Raw genomic sequence first — 23,766 nt, 5'->3', positions numbered from 1 at the left:
TAATCCAAATATTTTTATACTTCCTCTTACATATGTGCAGGCCATGGCGGTGCATGTCTCTCACCAGTTTTTTCCCTGAGACCATTCTCTGCCTTGTTCTGGGCTCTGTGAGGCTGACACGCACAGACACATGACTCAGGCTCCTCATCTGCTGCGTGTGCTCGGGTCAGACTCCTGGAGGCACCACCAGAAGATCGGAGAAGAGGAGGAGAAAATGGAGCACTCATTCATTTCCTCCTTGTCTCTCGGGGTTCTGACGAGGTTCATTGGCCCTGATGTTAACAGAATGACCAGTTACAAACTGCAGGAAGGTGTTCACATTTACTGAAAGAGTGTGGTCTTGGGGTGTGGTGGTACGCGGCTGTAATCCCAGCCCTCAGAGGCTGAGGCAAGAGGATCACCAGGAGCTGAAGGCCAATCTGGCCTACACAGTGAATTGAAGACCAGCCTGTCTCAAAAATAAGAGCTTGAAAGGGGGAGTGGGAAAGAGGGGGGAGAGAAGAAGGGAGGGAAAGAAAGAGAGAGAGTTTCTATAGGGTTAATGAAGCGGTTTTTCTAAATACCATTGCTACAAACACAGAAGCAGAGGATGCCAGGAAGTGTCTATGGCTGAGGCTCCCAGGGCTCCCGCAATTAGACGGTGCAAATGGAACTTTCTCTGCCCACAGCTCTGCGCTCAGGCTCCTCTCCCTTCCCTCACCTATTTGTAGTTCCCAAGTGGTTTGATGTGGCACAGGGGACTTGAATCATGAAGGCTCCCAGAAGCCTTCTCCGCTCTCCTTCTACTCAACAGCCAAGGCCAAAGGTTCCAGCCAAAATCCAGACGGCCCAGCGCCTTCTTTGGTGATCGCGACTCTGCACTCCCCCACTTTTGGATCTGAAGGGGAATGTCCTCCATTGTAGGAAAATTATCAACACAGATCAATAACTCTAGGATGAAGAATGCCCTAGAGGTGACCCTCTAAACGGGTCAGACACAGTCCCAAGCACTGCGCACCCGCTGCCTAACTTAGTCTTCCTTTCAAAACAATCCTTGGGGTAGGGAGCATTACGTCCCTCACTTGATAGATAAGAAAACTGATTACCGGGAAGTTGCGAAATACGCCCAAGGTGATGCGAGCTCCTGATTGCCAAGGCAGGGTTCAGACACAAAGACGCCAGATTGTCCCACTGTGAGAACTCCGACGGGCCTGTCATCCTCTTCAGGCACAAACCTCCTCCACTCAAAATCAAGGGGTGAGATTAAATCATTTCCAAATTCCTCCTGCCTGCTCCAAGCGGAGCGTAGGCCTGTGGAGGCTGCTTTGCCTCGATTCACCAGCAGATGGCGCGCGGCCAGCTGTGCAATCAGGCGGCCCCTGCTGCAGGGCGAAGACCTCTCCCCGTCACCCCTGTGCGACCGTGGCGTGGGAACGAAGTGGGAAGGCGTTCCCAGTATAACCGGTGCAAAGCCCTACAGCTTCCCAGTGGCAGAGTCCAGAGTGTAATCGGTCGTTCTGACTCCTCTGGGCGCGCGGTTTCCATCAAGCTGCTATCCTTGCTGCTGACTTGACAGATGCCTTGAGGGTACCCCTCCTTAGACCCTGCAGCTGCTTCCCTGCAAACGCTAAGTGGAAGCTCGCCACACCAGGGTGGGTGCTCCTCCAGAAAAACCAGAGCACACCCAGGCCCACCGTGGGCCCTGAGGGACAGCCCCCATTTGTCAAGAAGCACAGGCCGGGGCTGGCTCCCTGCAGGTGCAGCTCTCTGCAAGGTGTTGTTTTGAAAACTAGATGGCATCTTCAGGGAGCATACGGCAGGAGGCCTGGGTGACCCGTCCACCCTCATGGCCTGAAGACTTCGAGCCAGGAAGAGGCACAGCGAGTCCACTCCTCCCTGCTGGTGCAGGAAGGGACACTCTGGCCCCTAACCACGGCCTGCCGCGTCCTGGTGCTCTGAGACCAATCCTGGAGAATGCAAATGGAGCACAGGGGCTAAGGGCTCACGCCTCCTCCCTGGAGCTCAGAAATAAATGTCGGCTGGTGGAGCAGGAAGTTAGACCTGTTCCCAGGCCGACTTGTCTTGGGGGAAAGTCGTAGAAATGTTTGCTGAAGCATAGAAAATGATGCCATCTCTGAAAGTTTTTTTTCTTTAAACAATGAAAATTAAATCATTTATTTAGAAGTCCACTATGGTTTTACAACAGCAAAGAAGTTACCCAAACTTCCCCCCACCCAGGTTACCCAAACACTCTGGGTAAAAATAAGCTCGGAGTCCAGAGTCAACGTGCTGTGGGTTTCACACACGCTGGGAGGTGCTGGGACGTGGATGGTGCAGCCCACTGGGTGAAGAAACCTCTACTTCTGTGAGCGATGGGTCGATGGCTATGGCTCGCTGCGTTTATGAGCTTGGAGTCCTGTAAGGCTGAACAGGTAAAATGGTATGCGTGGCTCCGTGAATCCCACCATCCTTCCTAAGACTGAGTGTTCCTCCCATGAAATGCCAGCGCTCATCAGCCGGAGAACAAAGCCGGCCAGTGTATCAGCCTGAGGACAAGCGAGGCCCCATCTGGTGGCCATTTACTATAAATCTTGTCTTGGTTGCAAAACCTGAGCACGGAGGAGCCTGGGTAGGGAGAGCCCGGGAACGTCCCGCAGCACGGCAGGGCTTCTTTTTGATTGCTGTCCCCATGTCATGTACTCAGCCCCAAGGTTGTTCTGTTCTTTTCAGTGCTGGGGGTTGAAGCCAGTGCTCCGGGGATGCTGAGCGTGTGCTTCACAGCCCCAGCCCCAAGTTTAAAGCCAGCACCCTAACCACAAAGCCCGGAGAGACAGCACCCCCTGAGGCCTTTCACAGCACCATGAGAAAAAGAGTCCCTTGGGCTATCATGTTTTGCCCTCTGGTTTGTGCGGGTTCTTGAAAGGCAAACATATCCGAGACATCCTGTTTTTGGCCTCCATGAATGTGCTGCAGTAAAATAGAAAGGGTACAAAGAGCCGGTCACTTCGCTGACTCAGGGCCACTTTTATACGACTTGCCCTTCCTCACTTCCACCTCTGGCTTTGGGCTCCCTGACCACAAACAGGCCTTTGTCCTCTTGGGCAGATGGCAATGACTAAAGTGACCTCGGCTTGACACTTTTTGGATCAGTAGTCGCAGAGCAGCGCTATCCCTGAGCAAACGTCCCAAGCAGTGGGGTCCTTCGCCCCCAGCCAACTGAGAGTCCTCCCCGCTGCCCGCTCCTCTCCCCGGCTGTGGAGCGGCCCACGCTGACCGAAGCGTGACGCTTGTCTCTCCATTTCGGGAAGTCTTGCTTGCTAAGATAAAATGCTCTCACTTTGACAGGGGCTCTGTAAGACCTGCAAGAGCCGAAGGATAGAATTTCCAACAGTGTCACTTAGAGAGGGGGACAAGTTGGGACAAGCGGCTACGGGAGGTTCACGCAGCGTCTCCACCTGTGCAGAGCCCCTGCTTTGCACACCCAGAGGCTGGCCGCACAGGAAGGGCCACCAAGACCCTGAGCTCTGCGCCGCACAATGGGCACCCCCCTTTCCCCCTGAGGTGCAGCCCCTGCGCCCAGGAGCCACAGCCCCGCACTACTTCTTTCTGCCACTGTGGCTGGCAGACCTGTGTTCTGACTTGCCTGTTCTGAAATAAATAGAGAGGCGCTTCTCAGAAGTGGGTGCTTCACGTTAATTAACAGGAAGAAGATGAAACGGGAACAGCTCAGGAGCCTTCACCTCGTGGGTCTGCGGGAACGGGTCGGGGGAGGGGCGAGGCTGGGGTGCCGCGAAGCAGCCAAAGGGTTTCCAAGCTCAGGTGGGCCTGTTTCTCCTTGCTGGGGACTAGAAGACGAAGAAAGGAGGGTGATTCCTTATTATTCAGGCTTGGACACTGTACATAGAGCCGTCAGGGTCACCAGTGCAACCCCACTGGAAAAGGCCAAAGGCTGGGACAACCAGTCACTTCGGTATTTCAAGAGGCCAAAGGAACCCGACTGAACGGGGTGAAGGGGGTTCATAAAAGTCAGGGTCCTACAGTGTTGCTGTGCTCTTTGTAACTAGAAAAACCCCTTAAGACCAATGAGTGGCATCCTCATGGCCACTTGCTGCTCTAGACCCCTGTTGGAGCTGGGCTCTGGAGTGTCCCCAGTGGCCCGCTGTGGGAGGCTTAGTCCCCAGCGCATGGCATACGGGGAGGTGATGGAGCCTTTAGAAGGTAGGGCCTAGTGGGAGGACGTTAGGACACTGAGTGTGTCCTTGTAGGGGATACTGGGACTCCAGCTCCTCCCTTCTCTCTCACTGCCTGCTGGCCATCATGAGGTGAACAAGCTTCCTCTGCCATGTGCTCCTGCCATGGGGTGCTGTGCAATCACAGGCCCAAAAAGCAACAGGGCCAAGGGACCACGAACTAAAATCGCTGAAACCGTGAGCCAAAAATAAGACCTTCCTACTTAGAAAGTGATGATCTTAGGCATTTTGTCACAGCGACACAAAGCTGACCAACACCATTCCCACCTGAAACACAGCGGCCACAGCCACAGCCTGCTGAGAGTTGGGCTGAGGGGATCAGAAGGAGAAAATCCCTCTACCCTGAGGCACAGCTTGACCTGGAGGTGGCTGAGGACTGCCCCCCATAGCTTCAGAGATCTTGGGGGAAAGAAAGCCCAGGTTTCTGTTCTCCTGATTTCTCCTAGTTCAAAAACATCCCATCAGCCATGCTTGTGAGAGTCTGTGAGATGTTCTCAGCCTCTGAAAAGATTTGGCAGAAACGTGACTAAGTATTAGTAGCAAGGCACTACTTTGAGAGCAGAGATACAACAACGAGAAGCCAGGAGAACCAGAGCACGATGGGTCGATTGTGTCACCCAAAAATGTTTGCTGGCTTCCCACTGGCTCAGTACCTCAGAAGGCGGCTTTGTTTGGATGGAGAATCCTCACAGAGGCAATCAAGTTGGAATGAGGTCATTAGGCGCGTCCTAAACATGTAGCTGGATATAAAAGAGGAAGTTGGGACACAGAGACACAGAAGACCCAGTGAGCATGAAGGTGGGCCTCGATGAGCCAGGGAGAGGGACCAGGAGCTAGTCCTGTAGAACTAGGTACAGGGATTTTCTTCTTCTGATCCCCTCAGCCCAACTCTCAGCAGGCTGTGTCCTCTGTATCTGAGGAGGGAATGGTGTTGGTCAGGTGGTGCCTTGGTACTAATACTTAGCCTTCAGAACTGGGAGGCAATTGCTCCCGCCATGGAAAATGCTTGCCCTGGGGTTATGTGTTACTCAGCTCTAGCAGACGAATACACAGGGTCTGTGTCTTTGTGTAGGTGAACAGGGCAGTGAAACACATCCTGGGATCCCCTCTGGCCCTACAGCTCTGGCTTTCTGGCCTGACCTGTTGTCCCCTCACAAGGGGGGCTCTGGGTCACTCAGAACCTTAAGCTGTTGATGGGCGGGGGACTCTTGTTTTGCATAATTCATCACAGATCACCACATTCCAGAGACACTATTTTCTGGAGTAACTGAGCCTAGAGAACAGCTGCCTGGCCCTGCAATGTTGTGGAAAATAGGGTACAGCTAGGATTTGAATCACATTTTGAATGTAAACCAGTTAATGGGTCGAAGAGCACGCCCGTCTTCCCCACAAGCCTTGATCTTCCTCCGGCCCCGTCTGCCTTCAAGTTCAGGCCGTGTCGCTCTTGTGTGTTATTACTGGATGGCGGTAATGAAGGAGCCCACGCCTTTGAACCCAGCTTGTTAACCACATTCTGCCTTCCCGCCTCTTTCCCACAGCGTCTGCCGTCAATTTTGCTGGGTTTTGCATGGGAATGTACGTGTGCGGGTGCAGCCGGAGTGTGTTTGGATTGCAGGTGTGGGCTTGTTGCAGGAGGAGGCACGGGAGGGGTGTGTCCAGGGTGGAGACCAAGGTTGGCTCCTGGGAGCCAGCTGGGGAACATCTCCGAGGGTCTAAGGACTCTTGAGTACTTCTGTCTTTTCCTCTGCGAGGCATGTATGAAGCAGGCAGGACCTGTGCAGGTCAGACCAGAGACTTCACAGGTCAAGTAAGTGGTTGTTTTGACACTGGACACAGAGGTTGGAAGGGCCATGGCAGGAAAGGGCAGCATCCCAAGCCTTCCTTCTCCTCCAGGGTCTTCCTGTTGTGCAGCTCTGCTCACCCCAGAGCGAGGACCTCAGAGGAGAGCTCCTGTGTGCAGAAAAGGCCACACCTGAGCCTGACCTGATGTGACTTTTCATCTCGGCGGGTGAGCCAGAGAGGACCTCTGAGGCGGGGAAGGGAAGGGGCGAGGGCAGCTCCTCTGAGGCTCCTCGGAGCTGAGTGACTAAGATGAGGGTGATGTAATGAATTATCTGCAGACGTGTGAATAATTCTGATAATGGCCTTTACTCGGCAAGGGTAGAATCCAGATAAGCAGATTGCCAGGGCCCTCTTGTCAGCTTCTGTTAGCAGCAAGTCCGATTGCAGCCTGGTGTGACGTAACAGCTTCACGGCTGACACATCCCTGTTGGGCCTGCCGGGCCGGGAGAGATGAGGAAACAAGAACCAGTCCAGATGGAGGAGGCTCCGTGACGGGTCCCAAGGCGTGCCCTCCGCTCCTCCCTGTGAGGGGCACCAGGCTAGGAGCAAGGCCAGATGGACAGAGGCCTCAGTCCCCGGGGGAAAGTTCAAGCTTTTGTCTCTTGTGAGGAAGAAGGCCGTGTGTGGGGGAGAAAGGAGGTCATGACAAAATGGCGGGCTTTGGTTTATATGAGCACCTCTGACTCAAAACTCTGTCCCTGTCAAGCGCCCCGTGTCCATACAGCGTAAAGTTTTATGTTAGCTTTCTTGGTCTCTTTCTCCCCTTTGGTAAGAGCACGTCCAAGTGTCCTTGGGGAGCCTTGGGGAGCCAGCCCTCCCTCCGGTGCCAGCCCATGGGTTTGGGGAGCCTCACTCACACTTCTGGTTCTAGGGGGGAGCTCCAGCCGAGGCCTGGCCAGCCAGAGTGCTGCCCTGCCCTGCACAGCCACTGTTTAGGCCCTGGGCCCGTCAGGGACAGACACGCCTGGGATTTTTGTCACAGTCCTTGGGAAAGTGGCTTTATTTCTGCCAGAGTTGCTAAACTAGGATTAACCTAAGATGACCAGTGGGTACCTCTGCCAGCCTGAGAGAAGAGGCTGAGCAAGAATAAAGGAACAGAAAATAAAGGGAAGCAGAACTGAGAGGTGGAGAGAGAGAGAGAGAGAGAGAGAAGAGAGACAGAGAAGAGAGAGAGAGAGAGAAAGAGAGAGAGAGAGAGAGAGTCACAGAGGGAGGGACGCAGGGAGAGAACAGACAGAGAGAGAGAGTGATTTCTGGCACCCATTCAAGAATCTACATGCAACTTTGATTCCTTATTTTTCAGTCACTGCCCCCTTTTGGGCTGTGCTTCCATCATTTTCAAATGACAGAGGTGACCAATATATGCGGCCACTAGCCACAGGGGACAAGCGGACAGTGCCACTGAGGTCTTTCCTAGGCACCGCCCTGCTCCACTTTTAGGGCGGGGCACGCAGCACCCGTCACAGAGGCGCGGTGGCTCCGCACCCTTGCTGCCAGCGTCCCCGCGGAGCCGCTCTGCATTTCTCTCTACCTCTTTTCCTCCCCTTCCATTTCTATTTTCTTCCTCCTCTCTTCTCCTTCCTCTCTCTTAATTTTACCTTTCGAAAGACGTTTTACATTTTGTTTTGTCAGCAAGCAAGCAAGCGCGCAGAACATGATGGGATACAAGGACCAGGAGCGGAAGAGGCTGACGGTGGCCAGTTCTGGGAAAATTTGAGCCCCTTAGGGATGAATTACAGGCCGGGAAAAATCGAAATCTGTTGCTCTGTACCAATAATAAATAGACCAGTGAACTGAGAAAGCGACAAGCAAACATAACTAGAGAAGAAAGGGCTTTTACTGAGAGCAGAATGTTGAGCACCAAAAGTAAATGTGTGGAAGTCATTGCTGAAAATGAAATTTTTAACTAGGTGTGGAGGCTTGCACCTGGAATCCCAGCATGCTGGGAGGCTGAGGCAAGAGGATCACATGCTTCAGCCCAGCCAGGATAACTTAGTAACTTAGTGACTTAATGACTTAGTGACACCTTGTCTCAAAATAAAAAATAAAAAAGGGCTGGGGATGTAAGCTAGTGTGGAGACTCTAGATTCAACCCCCGGTACCAAAGGAAGTTTTTCTCATGTTGAAAATTCACTTTAAAGTCATCATAGTAATATTACATTGACTCTGTAAATCATTGTAGATGGTATGGACCTTTTAACAATATTTCTTCTAAACCATGAACAGAGATCCATTGATCTGTGTCTTGTTTAACTTCTTTCATTAATGTTTTGTAGTTTTTAGTCTATATGAATTTTATCTTCTTGGTTGTTTATTCCTAAGTATATTATTCTTTTTGATTCTGTTATAAATGTGATTGTTTTCTTAATTTTCTTTTTGTAGTGTTCATTGTCACTGTATAGAAATCCAGCTGATTTTTAAGTGCTGATTTTGTCTCCAGCAAGTTTACTCAATTTCTTAGTCATACCAGTTTCTTGATTGGGCATATGGAATCTTTATGAATGTTTTATTTTTTTAAAAAGAACTTTATTCTTTATTTTATTTTATTTCAGTACTAAGAATTGAACCCAGGACCTTGTGCATGTTAGGCAAGCCACTCTACCGCTGCCCCAGCCCCATTTATTTATTTATTCAGTTAGTTAGTTAGTAAATTTTGGGACAGGGTCTTGCTAAGTTGCCCAAACTGGTCTCAAACATAGAACCCTGCGGCCTTAACATCCTGAGTAGCTGGGATTACAGGTGTGTGTCGGGAGGAAATTTTATTCTTTATGAATATTGATGTTGTAAAAACAGAGAAACACTGTGGAAACATCGCAGAATGAGGGAACACTAAATGCTCTAACTTACGCTAGCCTGCATCCTACATGGAGGGGGAAAGTGTTATAAAGAAGAATGTTACTGAGACAGTGAATAATACTGCAGAACAGATGGTAGATTGGATGAAAGAATGGCATCACTGTTTAATTTTAGTGACACTGAGAGCCCTGATGTGGTTATGCAGGGGAATAGCATTATTTTTTAGGAAATGTGCGTTAAAGTATTTAATTGGAAGGGCTTTGATATTTAGGTGCTCCTTGGTTTGTGATGGGGTAACAGCCTTATAAACCCATTGTTAATTGAAAATTAAGTCAAAATGCAGTCACTACACCTAACTTACTGATGCCAGCACCGTGAGAGGGGATCATAAGGCATATCACTGGCTTAGGAAAGATCAAAACACCAATTTCTACTGAATGTATATACTGCTCTTGCACCATCAAAAGAGAAAAAAAGGCAAGTTGAACTATCATAAATTGGGGACTGTCTATATAAATTTAACCTCACATAGCTCAGAAAGGAGACAGGAGAGAGAGGAAGAGAGTGAGAGAGAGAGAGACAGAGATGCAAAGAGGGAAACAATGAAACAAATAATAAAGTGGGGCAAAAAGGACCCAGGCATCAAGGCAAATGCATGTAAACCCAGGCAGGAGTATTGCAAATTTAAGGGCAGCTTAGGCTGCTGCATAGTGAGACTCTGTCTCAAAAAGTAAAATGCAAAGTAAACAACAACAACAAAAGTGGTGCAGCAAGTGTAGGTCTGGTAAAGGGTGAGGGTGGTGTGCTCTGTTCTCTCCTCTTTCTCTTACATTCTCATACGCTCCCTGCGGGTTGCTCTCGGGGTCAGGAGGCTGGCTCGGGTGCCGGGCTGTCTTCACTGGCCTGGCGACAGTGGTTCCCACCAGCCGCGCACTCTGCTGGCGACCCTTCCTGCCCCCCCAGGCCCTGCCGTAACTCTAAGGGCAGCACATGAGACTTCTTTCCACATGAATTGGTAGTTTTGTCAAGTGGAATTTAATCCTTCCAAATCAGGAGGATTACATTGGATAAGCCATTAAAATTGTTAATTAAAATGTTGTGTCAGATTGCTATTATTCATTCTTTATAAGAATTCTCCCAGAACCCAGTGTGTCTTTCCCACCCCTCCTGTTAACTCAGGTGAAATCCAAGGCCTCGGTGTCACCCCCATTCCTGCCTTGGCTTTAGGTTCCCTGCAAAGGTGGGCCTGGAGGCTTAAGAAGAGAGGCATTGTAGAGAAAAGGCATTGAGGAAACACATTCCAGTTTAAGAGGAGGTCAAATATTTTGAACTGAATATTTCTGAAGCACTAGCATGTGCAAGGTACCTTTGGCAAAGAAAAAGATCACTCTTTGTCCTCCAGCGGCTTACCATCTAAAGTGAGGAGGCAAGAAACCAGACACAGTGCTTTGATAATCGCATCTTGGTTCTCTAGGTGAGAAATGTCAGGTAGTGGAAACTGATTGCCCATTGGTAGAACTGCAAGGACTAAATGGTCAGAAAACAAAGGATCCCTGTGGGCAGAGCGGATAGACAAGATTTCATTGAAGGACGAGGTAAGGCTGGGACTGAATTACGGGTAAGGCCATAGTTTGGATCTGAAATGCTCCCCAAAGACCTATGTGCTGAAGAGTTGGTCCCCAGCCTGTGGTACTATTTTGGGAAGCGGTGGAAACTTGAGGTAGTGGGTGCTGCTGGAAGGAAGGTGGGTCATTGGTGGGATGCCCTTGAAGGGATATGGGGGCCCCACCTCTTCCTGTCTGCCATTTTGTTTCCCAGTCACCATGAGATAAATAGGCCTCTTCTGCCACAGGTTCCCGCCATGAGATACTGTGCCGCCACATGCACAAATGACTGTGGACTAATCCGTCCAAAACCACAAGCCAAGATAAATGTTTCCTCTTTTATAAGTGATTCTTTTGGGAATGTTGTCATAGAATGGATGGCCGACTAACACAGATAGGAATTATACGTAGGAAAAGAGAGTTTTCCAAACATACAAAACGTCATGAGCCAGAAGTTGGAGGTGGGGGTGCTCAGGCCTGAAGTACAGTCAGTGGACCAGTTTGTCCAGAGTTGAGGGTTTAGAAAAGAATTAGAAGTGAGTTTCTTTGAGTAAGTTGGTAACAAGTAGTCCAGATCTCTGAGCTTTGTGAGTGATGGAAGATCAGAGGGAAAAAGAGGCTATGGAGCAGAGCTTGGGGTAAAGGAACCCTTCAGACATTATCAGCTAGTTTCAACCAGGCCCTGCTCCCCTGGTCAGAGGATTGAACCCAGGGCCTCTCTGTATGCTAAACCCAGGCTCTACCACTGAGCTACACTCCCAACTCTTACGGCCCATTACTGGGTACTCACTGTGATTCAGGTACTTCTAATTCTTAAAAACAAAGGCAAAAACAAAACCCTGTGAGGCAGATAGAACCACCTCCACAATGGCAGGAAGAACTACAGTTTTTGGGAAGGGAAGTCATTTGCCCGGGGCCAGGAAAATAGAAATAGGCAAAGTCAGGGTCAAACCGAGGCCTGCAGGATGTCAGGCAGAGGACTCTGAAGGACGGCGTTTCCCCTCCCTGTCACTATAGCAGAAGATGAACATCTGTCTGAGTTGGGGCAGTGGCCATAGACACAACAGCGAAAGAAAGATGTGAGGAAAACTGGGAGGAACACGACAAGACCAGGCGGACAGATAAATTTGGAGGCGACTGGACAAGAAGAATAAAGTGTGGCTTCATTTGGGTCTTCACACAAGATGTTATTGTTAGTACCGCGGAGAGACAAAACAAGGACCACCACGCTGTCCCTTCACATTCTGTAACTGTCCAGTCCAGCCTGAGATGTTGCACACACACACAAGTATGTGTGAAATGGGAAAGAATTTGGTAAATGCCGTCAAAAACAGCACACACAGAGGATTGGGAAGGGAGAAAAACCTGGGTAGGAAAGCCAAGCATTCACTAAAGAGAAAATACTGGATGCGGACTTAAAAATACACATGAAATGAACACAGCTTCAGACGGCAACAGGCAGACAGAAGCACCGTCCCGTCCGGGCCTTCTCGGCCTTGGCACTGCTGACGCTGCGGCTGGGTGATTCTTGGCTGGGGGCACTGTCCTGCGCATTCTGAAAGGTCCAGCTGCACTGCTGGCTTCTGCTAGCTAGATAGTGCTCCCAGCTGTGGCCGGCAACATGGCTCCAGACGTTGCTAAATTTCCCCTGGAGGGCAGCCTGGGATGAGAAGCCTGGCTTCCATCTGCCAGACGGTGTGAACAAGGGGGTGTGTTTGGGGAATAAAGAGGCATCTGTGCCCGCCTGTCTGCAAATGTGTTTCTTGGAACACTGGCATCTTGTGAGATAACTGATGGTCCCTAGAACAGGATCCACGGTCAAACAGCATTGAGAAATAGCACGTACTTCCCCCCTCGGTGGAAGGCTCACAATGTATATTAAAAGACTAAAGGCTTTGAGAGGGTGTATAAAAGAGCTTTTTGATTTTGGTTGGGATTTAATTATCGTAGAATTATTTTTAATCAGCAAACAGCACTCGCTTCCTGAGGGCACCATTGCGTCACACCGCACGGCGTGGAAGAGGGTGGTGTGCACAAGGCTTAATGCCGGAAAGCATGGGGGGAGATCCTAGAAACAGGCTCCAAGGGCTTGAAGCTGAGCTAACCAGCCTGAATTTCATTTAATCAATAACAGGGAGGTAACTATCAGGTAGTATAATTAAAACTATTTTTCAGTTATGCATTCAACACACATGAAGCAACATCAGCCTCATGGCAGCAAGCCAAGTCGATTAGAAGATGTCAAAACAGGAATCACAACACGCTGTTATTGCAAAAGGCATAATTTAAGAGGGCAGTGATGTGTATGCATAAAAAAATACTCTAGAGACTAACAGGATATCAGGTCTGATTTGTTGAAGGGTGGAACAAGAAAAGCAGTCAATACTGACTATAAGTTTTTAGGCTGAAGTTATGGAGCCTCTTGGTATCTTTAATAGAGGGAGAAGAGTCAGTGAGAAAAGGAAATTGTGGAGAAATTAAATCAGTGTGGACATGTTGCAGCGGAGATATTGGTAGGATATTCGAGGGGTAGCTGGAATTATGAGTCAGGAGTGAAAGAGGAACTGTAAATAACTTTGGGGGTGTATGTTTCTTAAGATCATATCATAAGCTATGAATGGGACATGCCCCAGGGGAAAGGAGCACAAGGCAAGAAAGAAGGCTGCTTAGAACACAGGCCTGGAGAACGCCTGCACAGAGGGAGGAGAAGGCAGGAGATGTGGGAAGGGAGACGGAAGAGTCTACTGCAGAAGTAGAAGATCCAAGTTAAAAGGGTGCCTGGAAATTGGAGTTCCAGGTTTCCGAGGAAGCTACAACTTGAGGGCATCTCAGGAAAGACAAGAAGAGAATTCAACCCCTAGTTCTGGCCAACTTTTCTTTTGAGGGCATTTGTGAATTTTAAACAACATGGACTTTAAATTGGAGAAACAAAGAAGCAAGTGCGAGGTAAGAGACTGAAGGTATATCATCAGAACCGATGAGTGCCTCACTAAGCCTGAGAACGTGACAACCGGAAGTCAGGGTCTGCTAAGGAGGAGTGGCTAAGGTTAAGGATGGCTGAGCGTTAGGACAAATCAGAAATAAACTACACCTTGTAAATAATAAGACCCAGCTTCAGGTAAGATCAATCCCTTATTGAGTTAAGGTAATCTTGGCTTTGCCTAAGAAAGCTAAAGAAGTCACCTCTGGAAAAAGATAGTATCATCAAGAGAATCTGCCATTTTTCATATACAATGTCTGACATTCAGCCAAACATTAAAAGACATATTGAGAACTAAGCTAAGCTGGATCTGGTGGTGCATGCCTGTAATCCCAGCACTCAGAAGGCTGAGGCAGGAGGATCGCTGTAAATTTGAGGCCAGCCTGGGATACGCAGTGTGTTCAAGATCTACCTAAACTACATGGCAAAAGACCCTGGAGAGAGAGAGACAGAGAGAAAGAGACAGAGAAAGAGGCAGAGAGACAGAAGCAGAGACAGAGAGAAAACTAAGCACAACCGTCAATAAAATGGATACACAGGAGGTCTGAACATACGCGTTATGAGACAGGGACTATATCAATTGGATCAGAAAATAGGTCACAAAATGGAGAATTTCATGAGAACTGGAACCCTTTAGAAAGTAATCAAGGCTACTGTAGCTTTCCACAGTAACCCAGGCTGTGTTTCCCTGAGGCAGTGTGTACTTTTATCTTTGCTTTTACCCTCTTTTTCTGTTACTTGACCCAAGCTCGCTCTGCAGAGCCAATTTCTCTCCTACTCTTCATTTTCACTTCTTTAAAAATAAGCCTTGCCTTTGCTTTTTGCTCATTTCATTCAATTCTTTTTCAAGACAAGAAGAACCTGAATCCAACTCCAGAAGGAGAGGCGAGCAACCCTGAACCTGGTAATGTTTGGTGGGAGAGCCACTTTTAGAAGCAGGCCACCTGATAACAGTCACACCTACTCACTAAATTGCCCAGGCTCAGCTTGAACTTTCCATCCTCCTGCCTCAGCCTCCCAGAATTCTGGATTTCTGGGTGGGAGCCACCAGGCCCCTCCCTTTGAGTTATGATGCGGATCAGCTCCAAGGCTGGGTCATGGGGCCTTAGAAGAGGGAGAAAAGTGGGAGCCAGCCAGTCAGAGGTGTTCATGGCCCCACTGGTCTCTTGCCTCGTGATACCTGGAAACTCTGAAGATTCTGACAGGAGGAAAGATGGTGTGGGAACCTTGGCCTCTAAAATCATTTCAGCGCTAAGCTTGCTCAGTGTCTTTGAAACCAAGAGTAGTAGATTTCGATGAAACATGGAACAAACTCCTGACTGCAGTCAACACAGTCGTCATGTTGGAATACACGGAGGGAACAACCTGGAATGATCACTGCTCAGAAGATTCCCTGCTTTCTCTGTGGCCTATCCTGAACTGCTTGGAGAAAGCCTTTACATAGAAACGAAGAGTGTTTTTGGAAAATCATATTCAGCATTTGCACAAGAGAGTTCTGGAGTCTGAAGGACAAGGACTTCTCCTGCGCCATACGTGACGGGAAGAATGTAGCAAGGGTGTAGACTGTATGGACTGCTGGCACAGGTATCTCAGCACCCAGGGTATTAAAAAGAACAAGTTGACTGAAGCTGACCCACAGTATGGCTGTTGTGGTGCAGATACGAATGAGCCACTCATGGCAATGGGAGTGCCAGCCCTGGGTATGCGGAGGAAAGTGATGACTGAGCTGTCGTACACCGTCCTCACCCAAGAAATCAAAAATGATTGTGGCAGAGCAGACCCAAACCAGGAAGCAGTCCATGGGGTCATTAATTCCTTTGTTCATGTTAAACAGTATAAGAAAAAATTTCCTTTAAAGTTTTGTCAGGGAATCTTTGAGTCCCCCTTTCTGACTGAAACGGGAGTATTACAAACCAGAAGCTTCAAATTTAATAGAATGGAATTGCTCACAGTATATGAAAAAGATTCTGGGTAGATTAAAAGATGAAGAAATTCGATGTCGAATATACTTACATCCAAGTTCATGTCCTAAAGTAATTCATGAAGGTCAGCCACGAATGGTAGCAGCCACTTACAGTTCTTATCTGCAGAATGTCAGAATATCATTCAACAAGAGAAAAAAAATGACACAGCAGATTGTGTATGCTTTACTCGTTGCCATGCCAACTGATTCAGGAGCTACAAAATCATATCCATGATGGAGGCGTTAGAGCAACCAGTAAACTCACTCAGGAAAATATGCCAACAATATCTGTGGAGTCAGTTTTGGAAGCATGTGACAAATTTGCTCAGCTTATCCACACTCCTTGGAATGGTGATCAGCACTCTAGGAGTGCGCTGGATGAGATCCTTACATCAGTGGTAAGTTACAGAGAGCCCAAGTCTGTTTGCGAAACCTTTGAACTGCTTGCTAAGAACTGTGACAACTCACTACAGAGGCCAGCAAAAGGGGGTGAGAACAAAGGCGAAGACCAATTGACAAGCTTTATTACTGTTTTCAAGTATATTGATGCTAGGGGTGGTTTCCAAAAGTTCTATGCAAGAACGTTGGCAAAACACTTAAATCACAGATTATCTATGTCCATGGATTCTGAAGGAGTTTTGATCGATAAATGAAAGCAAGCCTGAGGTTATGAATTTACCACCAAGCTATATCAGATATGGGCAGATATGAGTGTCAGCACAGATCTCAACAATAACTTCAACAATTTTATCAGAAACCAAGACACTGTAATAGACATACTGTTTACAATGTCACCAGTGCCATGTCATGAGCATCAAAGAAAATGCCTAGAGAGATTTCAAGCTCATGTCATCGTGATATTTCTTAAACTCTATCAAAGGGTGAAGTGTTGCTGGAATCTGGAAATTCAGTTGAGTATCAAGCTTTACTCCCCTTCACATTTGCAGTTGATGTGGTTTTTAAAAAATCTATCTTAAAGGACATAAAATAAAAACAAAAATATAATATGACAGATAACCTAATAGTTATATGTACATCAAAATGACAAACATGATGTTGCTGCTTGTCAAATAAAAAATAAAGAAAAGAGAGAAAGTAACCAAATGGAAATGATAGAACAGAAAAAAATATAACTGAATTTAAGAACTTGTTTAACAACAAATTAGATGCAGCTGAAGAAAGAGTTAGTGACATAGAAATTAGTTCAGAAGAAAATATCAAAACGAAAGGAAAGCGAGTAAGGGTTGGAAAATATAGAGAAGAATGTAAGAGACATGTGAAACAGTGCAGAAAGATCTCAAGAGTATGTAACTGGAGTCTCAAAAGTAGAGAACAAAGAGCATAGCATAATGAGGATGTGTCCTGAGAAATGTGCCAGTAGGTGATTTCATCCTGGATTGAACTTCACATGTACGTGTGGTAATCAGCTTCCTGTCACCATAATAAATATCTGAGGTAGCAATTTATCAAGAAAAAAGGTTTCTTTTGGTTCACAATTTTAGAGGTTCCCATTCATGATCAATTAGCCCCTTTGCTTTGGGGCCTCTGGTGAGGCAGCACGGCATGGTAGAAATCAGTGGTGGAGCAAAACTGCTTACCTCATGGCCAGGAAACAGACCCAGGAGTTCCGCAGTTCCCTTTACTTTTCTTTAATGAGTGATGTCTTTATGAGGAGAGAGACTTGGAGACAAAGATGTACCAGAGCTTTATGTGAAGATGAAGTAGGAACTAGAGCTCAGTGGAATTACAGTCCTGGAATGTCAAGGAAGGCTATAACTGCTACAGTTGGAAGAGGCAAGGAACAAGTATTCTTTCCTATAAACCTTCAAAAGAAAGAAGGCACTGCTGATGCTGTGATTTTGGACTTCTGGACTCCTGGGCTGTGAGAAAATATATTCTTACTGTTTTCACTTCCTTGGTTGTGCTTTGTTGCAGCAGTCCTGGGGAACTTATAGAGTGAGTCAAAACATCCACAAAAAGGCAGGTTTGTTTTTTTCTTTTTGGAGACAGGGTCTCTCTGTGTAGTTTAGATTGGCCTTAAATTTGTGGCAATCTTTCTGCCTCAGCCTCCCCATTCTGGGGATTATAGGTGTGCACCACCACACCCAGCATAAAGCAGTTACTTTTTGGCTTTTCAATTTTTGGACAGATTTTCTTTATTATTTTATTCATTACCGGCTTTTCTGTTACCAACCCTTACTATAGATATTTCTCAAGGATCAGTCTTTTGGTTTTGGCTGTTCTATATTTTCCTACTGAGACTGAATTTGCTACAAGTAATCTCAAATTTACCCATCCTGCCTTTTCAATTGCTTTGCAGATGACACTGCTTGGTTATCACCTAAGTTACTGCATTTAGTAGAGGCTAAAATGTTGTCCACTAGAAGATTACTATTATATTTTTTGTACCATTAAGGAAGAAAACAACTGTAGACAATTACCAAATGTAAGACACAACTAGACTCAGAGATGCCATGAAAAACTGAGAATCAATGCATGTAACAAAGGTATCACTCTTTCATTCTGACTACTTTGATTCCTCTCATTCTTTCAACACACATAATCAATATTATTGTGTGGTACTGACTCTTCCTTTACAAAGTCTAGTGGTATCTATTTTCTTAGGTGGACCCACCCTCTGCAGTTCCTTTAGGGACGCACCCTCAGTGACCTGAAGACCTCCTACTAGGCCCTTGCCTTAAAGGCTCTCCATAGCACCATGGGCTGGGAAACAGCCCTTCAACACAAGGGCCTTTGGGAGACAACAAAGGCCCTTGGTGCTCCGAAGACCACAGGACTTGCAGAGATGGCTGCAGTGACACCAAGCCGTGTGATCTGAGTGGATCATTACTGTATATGCAGTCTGTTGATTGAGACGTTATTATGTAGTACATGGTTGCATCTGAAGGTAATAGTTGGGACCTATTCAAAACTGGAAAAATTCATCCATCTAAAACTTCAAACCTGCAAATTCCAAGCAGATTAAATTCAAAGACCATGCCTAGGCCAGGATAGTACAAAATACAAAGAAAAAATCTTAAAAGCAACATATTAATCTCAAAGAAGCTACAAAAAGATGCTAAAATATCCTTCAAATGTTAAGAGAAAACAAAAAACATTTTTGGATACACAGCCAATGAAAGAATGTATCAAAAGAAGCACTGGAGGAAGTGTTTGAAACAGAAGGAAAATTATATCAGATGGAAGCATAGTAATTTAGGAAAGAGTGGAAGTTAATGAAAAGGGTAAGTATATGGGTGAAATGAAATGAATTTTGAATGTTTGAAACAGCAATAAAGTCATATGAGTTTAAAGCACATCTTGAAGTGAAAGTATACAACAGCATAAAAGAATAAGAGTGAGACATGAATTATTGCAAGGTCTTCACTCTAAGAAGTATTATTACTAAGTATTATGTACTATTTTATTGAAGACTTCAATAACACAAGACTGCATGCATAATCTCTATGGTAACCACTAAAAATTAGTAATAGAATATATTATTTATGAGTTGACGAGGAGTTGGAGTGTATGGAATAATTAAAAAGTTTGATGAATAAAAAATAAGACCTTAAGACCATATTAAGTGAAATGAGTCAGACAAATGAGTTTCAATATTGTGTGATTTCTCTTATATGGAAACCCCAAGTACAAACACAGATCAAAATAGAAGATATGTAATAAGAAAGAGTATAATAATAAGAAAGATGTGTAATAAGAAAGAAACCCCTAGCCAATCTTTTGCAGAAAGGAGGGGAACCAAGAGATGGAGGGATAGGGTGAAGGGAGAGGAGAGTGAGATTAAAAGAGAACTAAAGTGTGGAAAGTGCACACACCAACCCCCCCATGATAATGTAATCCTTCTATACTACAAGCATATACTGATAAAAATAAAAACGTTTAAAAGTTCTAAAAACTAAAAATAAAAGATATTAATGGGGACTGAAATGGACAGAAGACAAAGATAGAAAGGAACATAGATGAGGTAAAAGTAAAAAAAGTTGGCAGGATGGTAGAATGAAAACAACATATATCTACACCTTAAATAGAAATAAATTAGTATTTCAATCAAAGGACAAAGATCAGCAGACAGATGAAATAATACCTAACTCTTTGAGTTTACCAGGGATAAAAAAATATTTATGCAAACATTTACACAGCTGGTGAAGCAGTACTAATATGCACAAACTGAGATTAGTATAAGAGCTACTGCTGTCAATAAAGAGGGAAGGTTTATAGTGACAATTGGATCAGCTCACCACGCAAATATAACAATTCTCATTTTTATGTTCCTAATAATGTAGGTTCACAAACATATCATGCAAAAGTTGGCATCCTGAAAAAGATAGAAATGAATCTATGATCAGGGTAAGAGAAATTTAATACACTTCTCTCTGAAACTGATGAAAAAAGTAGATAAAAGCAAACAAAAAGCAAAAATACCCAGTAAGGATATGGAAGATTTGAAGCATGAAATTCACAATCTTTAACCAGATGAATTTATTTTTGGGGTGTTGAGGATTGATCTTAGAACCTTGCATTTGCTAAGCATGTACTCTATCATGAAGTTAAACCCCCAGTACCCCCATTTTCAAGTACTGCAAACACTTGCAGAATATATATTTTTCCTGTTCACATGAATCTTTAAGTAAACTGATCTTATACTGAGTCAAAATACAAATTTTTGAAAGGTCAAAAAGTATTGAAACAATATAGATTATGTATAAGAAGTATAATGGAATTAAACAAGAAATCAGATAATTCCTTAATGTTATGGTTTGGATATAAAATGTCTCCCAAAAGCTTATGTACTGAATGAAGGCTTGACTTCCAAGGCAGCAATGTTTGGAGGGGGAGCTTTGGGCAAGTGACTGGACATGAGGACTCTGATTTCATCAGTGGACTAATCCACAGGGGGGTTTGTAACTGGATGCCCTATTGGAAGAGGGTGGAAACTGTAGAAGATGGGTCCCCGTTGGAGGAAAAGGTCATGGAAGCTCAAGCTCTCTCTGCCTTCCGTCTGCCATGAGGTAGGCTACTTTGCTTCGTCAAATGCTCCCATCAGTATGTTCTGTCTCACCACATGCCCAGAAGCTATGGAGCTGAGAAACTATGTACTGAAACCTCTGGAATCATGAGCCACACTAAATCTTTCCTCCTTAAGTTGATTTGCTTACACACTCCATATTAGAATTTTTTTTTTTTTGGTTTTTCGCTGGTACCAGGAACTGAACTCATGACCTTGTGCTTGCCAGGCAGGCACTTTTGCCGCTGAGCTAAATCCCCAGCCCTCCATATTAGAATATTAAGCAGCATGCTGCCAACTAATCCATGGGAGAAATATGTAATCTCAGTAGAAGAGTAATATGTTTTAACTTAATGATAATGAAAATATTACATAAAAAAACATGTGGGATGTAGTTAAAGCCATATGTAGAGGAAAATGTACAGCCTTAATATGAATAGTTTAGAAAAGAGTACTGAAAGTTAATGATCCAGCTAACTCAAGAATTAGGAAAAATATGTCAAATTAAACCTAAAGAAAGCACAAGGAAAGAAATAATAAAGAGGAGAGTGGCAGAGGAAAATTGGCAATAATGGGCTCCAAAATCTGGAATCCAAACAGTCAAAAATAACAACTTGGTGAAAACAAAGAGAGAAGTAGATTGCTGAGAACTGGGAAGGAATTGATAAGAAAACTAGAAGTTACAGAGAAGTTGGGGAGAGTCCAGAATGCAGAGACAGAAATGAAAACAACCTATACTCTGTCCCTGACACACGGCTTGGCAGGGAAGGGAGCCTGGCTCCGCAGAAACAGGGTAAGTGTCCAGAAGTGGGAGCTCCAGGGAGAAAGGTGGAAAATCCCATGGCTGCTGTAAACTGCAAAAACAGCACTGGGTTTTGATCTGAGGGGACTCCTTACAGAAAGAAGGCAATAGCTGGGGAGGAATTCCAGTGCTGGTGCTCACCATATCACCAGAGTGCTTAATCTGGCACCATTTTGGGAAAGGGTTGATTATTTAAATCTGAGATTAGAGCAAATGAAAACCAACTTCAGAGTTCCCAGTGTAGCCTTCTCACAGTGACTGGGTGAGAGACAGCCACAGGAGATAGCTTTGGACAGGGAGTGGACTAGAAAGAGATCCCCTGAGAAGTTTAAGCTCAGACTGGAAATGATACAGTCCCTGCACCCCATGGGGGGAAGCCAGGAGTGGCTGAATTGTGCTTAGGAATGGCTGGGTTTGAAAAGACTAGCATTAAATACTTGAAACCTTGCCTTGTTGCCCACAGATCAGATCTGAGGTCTGATTGCCTTCCCTAGCTACCAGTATGGGCAGGGATACATCCCTGCTGGGACATTGCTACAACCAGGGGGAAACAAGAGGGCCTCTGGAATAGTGGGGGCACCTCACGACCTACAGACTGTAAGGTTAGGAAAAGAAAACCACGCCAGGCCGTACTCCAACAATGCAGATCCTGGAAGGATGTCACACATTCAAAAGTACAGAGAAATTTTTGGAAAGAAACCACAGGAATTATGCAAACACTGGAAATTAAATTATCCTCTCTTGAGTAACCAATGAGTCCAAGAAGAAATTAATTCCCATAATCAAACAAGAATACCAGTACCTCATGCCAGAACATATGAGACATAATGAAAGCAGTCTTAAGAGGGAAATTTATAGGTCTGAATTTACAGCATCAGAAGAACAGAGCAAGTCCAAATAACCTAATCATGCTCAAGGTCCTAGACAAAAAGAACAATCCAAATCCAAAGCTAGTGGAAGGAAAGAAATTGTAAAGATCAAAACAGAAATTCACCAGGTGTGGTGGCATATGCCTGTAATCCCAGCACTCAGGAGGCTGAGCAGGAGGATCGTTGCAAGTTTGAGGCCAGCCTGGGCTACAAAGAGAGCTCAAGCCCAGTCTGAACTGTATAGGGAGACCCTGTCTCAAAAAAGAAAAAGAAAAAAAACCTCAAAACAGAAATTAATAAAACTGAGATTAAACCAAACCAATCAAACAAACAAACACACAAACAAACCCCAAAGAATCAATGAATTGAAGAACTGGGTTTTTGAAAGAATAAACAAAATAGACAATCCCCTGGCCAATCTTACAAAGAAAAGACACAAATCAATGTGATTGGAAATGAAAAAGGCAAAATCACAAAGGACTCTGCTGAAACCCAGATTATTAGTAATTACTCTGAGAACCTGCACTCTAATGAAGTGGAGAATTCAGAAGAAATGGACAGATTCCTGTACACATATGAACTAGCCAAGCTGAAGCAAGAAGATATAGAAATCTCAAATAGTCTAGTATTAGGCAATGAGATTGAAGAAGTAATAAAAAATAAAAACTCCCAACCAAGAAAAGCCCAAGTGGCAATGGATTCACTGCAGAATTCTATAAGAATTTTAAGTAAGATTGAACACTAATACTTTTCAAACTCTTTAATGAAATAAAAAGAAAAGGAGCACTCCCAGGGTCATTCTTGGAAGCTAGCATTGCTCAATTCTAAAATCAGAAAAAGACCCAATGAAGAAAGAACTGCAGGTCAATTTGTTTAATAAACATAGGTGCAAAAATCCTCAATAAGATCCTGGCAAACAGAATGCAGCAAATCATTAAAGAAATCATACATTATGACCAAGTAGGATTCATCCCAGGGATGCAGGGGAGGCTCAATATATGCAATTTAACAAATGTAGTACATCACATAAACAGAAACAAAGACAAAAATCACATATGCATGTCAATTGATGCAGAAAAAGCCCTTGACAAAACCCAATGACCATTAATGATAGAACCCTGAAGAAAATAGGTATAGAAGGATTTTATCTCAATCTGATAAAAGCTATTTTGTGACCAATGGCCAACATCAGATTAAATAGGGAAAAGCTAAAATCTTTCCCTCTAAAATCGAGAACAAGAATAAAACAAGGATGTCTGCTATCACCACTACAGTTCAATATAAGTCTCAAAACATTAGCCAGAGCAATCAGGTAGGAGAAAAAAACAAAAGGGATATGGATAAGAAATGAAGTCAGAATATCACTATTTACAGAGGACATAATCCTCTACTTACCAGACCCAAGAAATCCCAGCAAAGGACTCCTAGAATTAATGACCAAATTCAGTAGTGTAGCAAGGTACAAAGTTAACACTCAAAAATCAATAGTATTTCTGCACTCCGATAGTAAACTCACTGAAAGAAAAGAAGTTAGAGAAGCAATATCTTTCACAATAACATTAAATACTTGGGAATTAGCATAACTAAGGAAGTGAAAGACTTCTATAGCAAAAACTGTGGTACTCTGAAAAAAGAGGGTGAAGACAACATTGGTG

At 45.1% G+C, this 23,766-nt stretch overlaps 1 pseudogene; it reads left to right on the top strand.

Annotated features, from left to right (window-relative positions):
- LOC102024329 overlaps positions 1 to 23,766 on the top strand; it is a 40,049-nt pseudogene that overhangs the window by 4,696 nt on the left and 11,587 nt on the right.

The sequence above is a fragment of the Chinchilla lanigera genome, unplaced genomic scaffold, assembly GCF_000276665.1.
Source record: "Chinchilla lanigera isolate Chin_1 unplaced genomic scaffold, ChiLan1.0 scaffold00070, whole genome shotgun sequence".
NCBI classification, from domain to species: Eukaryota; Metazoa; Chordata; class Mammalia; order Rodentia; family Chinchillidae; genus Chinchilla; species Chinchilla lanigera.
The sequence above is the reverse complement of the archived record's forward strand: the minus strand, read 5'-3'. Positions and strand labels throughout refer to the sequence as shown.